This window comes from Haplochromis burtoni, unplaced genomic scaffold (genome assembly GCF_018398535.1).
Source record: "Haplochromis burtoni strain Fernald_Lab_line unplaced genomic scaffold, NCSU_Asbu1 Contig_862, whole genome shotgun sequence".
NCBI classification, from domain to species: Eukaryota; Metazoa; Chordata; class Actinopteri; order Cichliformes; family Cichlidae; genus Haplochromis; species Haplochromis burtoni.
In genome coordinates this window covers 60119-61990 of record NW_024583223.1, presented here as the reverse complement: position 1 = coordinate 61990, position 1872 = coordinate 60119, and positions in this window count along the sequence as shown.

Here is a 1872-nt window from a genome sequence, read left to right as displayed (position 1 = left end):
CTTGCTTGTTTATTTGTTTCTCACTTTGAAACTCACTAGAATTGTACAAACTCTGTTTTTGCCTTGTATGCTGTATTTACATTGACATGTCTGCACAGGATTCAATTTATCGCTGTTTACCTTTACTTCAGCTCCTACATTGGTCTTTGACTGTGAACTTAATGTAATTAGGTTTACTTAAACAGCATCTTGCACCCCACTTGAAAAGGGATTGAGTGGAGTCAGGATTCTGCTTCAGTTTTAGGTTTGTCAGTCCTGACCCGCCTCCCCATCTCACAATTTTACAATATCAACAGCTCCCTCTAGTGTTAGCGGCTCTTATTGTAGTGCTTTGTCAGTTTTGTGCCCCTCAGTTTGCCAGGTACAGGTTGTTAGAAAGAAGCAACACTGAAGTGGGTTAACAATAAAGACATAGGTCTCAGAGACTGAGCCTGTATAGAGCCCTCTCTTTTTTCAGATTATCTTTAGTATTTTTAGTTGAAGCTGTTGCAGCAAGATCTTTTCAGTGAAGCAGTGAAGTTGTTTTTGACTTGGATTAAGTTTGATTAAGATTAAGTTTGATTAAGATTGTGCTCCAGTATTTCCGGTTGAATCCAGATCCTTGGCTGAACATGCAGAACAGGGTCATTGTATTTAATGGGACGATAGCAACATCCTCTGAGCATTAAGACACTGATAGGAAGACGAGGGGATAGCACAATATTTTATCTATAAAAATGAATTTAGTCTTTAAGATTGAAAGTAAAATCCTCATCTAGGGGTGCTTTTGAAAGTATTATAAAATCAAGGCTATAGCCTCGTGTGGGAGAAAACCTGTTTTGGTTTTGTTTGGTTTTTTGTTTTCAAAAATAGCCTGGATGTCTAAACAGGAACAAACTTAACTTAGTTAACCTGGTTCGACACATAACTGGATGAATATAGCATTCCTACTCAAGGAACAGCTTTCAGTCAGTCAGAATTCTCTGTAAAAGCACCTGAAGCATGAAGTTTTTAACTGCTGTTCAAGTTAACTACTTAACTTGAACATTAAAAATTCATCTGCAGCCCCCACCTCCTCCTTTGTTTTACTTCATCAATTTCTATGGATTTTCGTCTGTAGATATTGTCAAAGTTTTGTGTTTTATGCTTGTGTTTTCTTTTCTTGGTAAATTTAACATTATTTTCACCACAAAGATGATGACAAATCATTTTTCTGCCAACTCATGTCATCTTACCTCTATTACAACACTTTCCAGAAATCAGAAATATTATAACCTGCCAACAAATGCAGGTGTGAGCCCGAAATAGACAAAATTATTTTTGTCCTATCACGTTCAACTACTGATGCACTAGGAAGTACAGAAAACAACAAAATAAACGGTGCTTATTGCAGATTATCTCATACAAGCATACTTTGTATGTGTGGATGTTAATGTTTTTCTCTTCATGTCCATTTACATGCTATTTATTACAGCCATCCTCAGATAACAAGGGAGTTGCAAGTTTCTATGTTTGCTTGAGGCTCCCTGTCAAGCTTAATGGAAGAGTAATTGCCAAAAACCACTGATTGCTAAAATGTAAAAACACACAGCTGGGAAATAATGAACAGAAAGTTTTGGAAACACCGGGTTAATCTTGTGTTTAATAACTGCATTATTTTTATCTAAAACATTGATGTAGTGCCATGGTCCTTGGTCTTTGACCCAGTGTTTCGAGTTTGTTTTTCTTTGTCCTTAGTTAAGAGTAGTCTTATTTAAGATTTCTTGTGTTTTCCCAGGCTAATTCCTCTCTCCTTTTTTATTTCATGTGTTTTTAAGCTCTCGGATTTCCTCAGTACTTGGTTGGTTTTACTTCTGTCTCCCATGCTCTGCTCTAGTCCTGCTGCCAAACAAC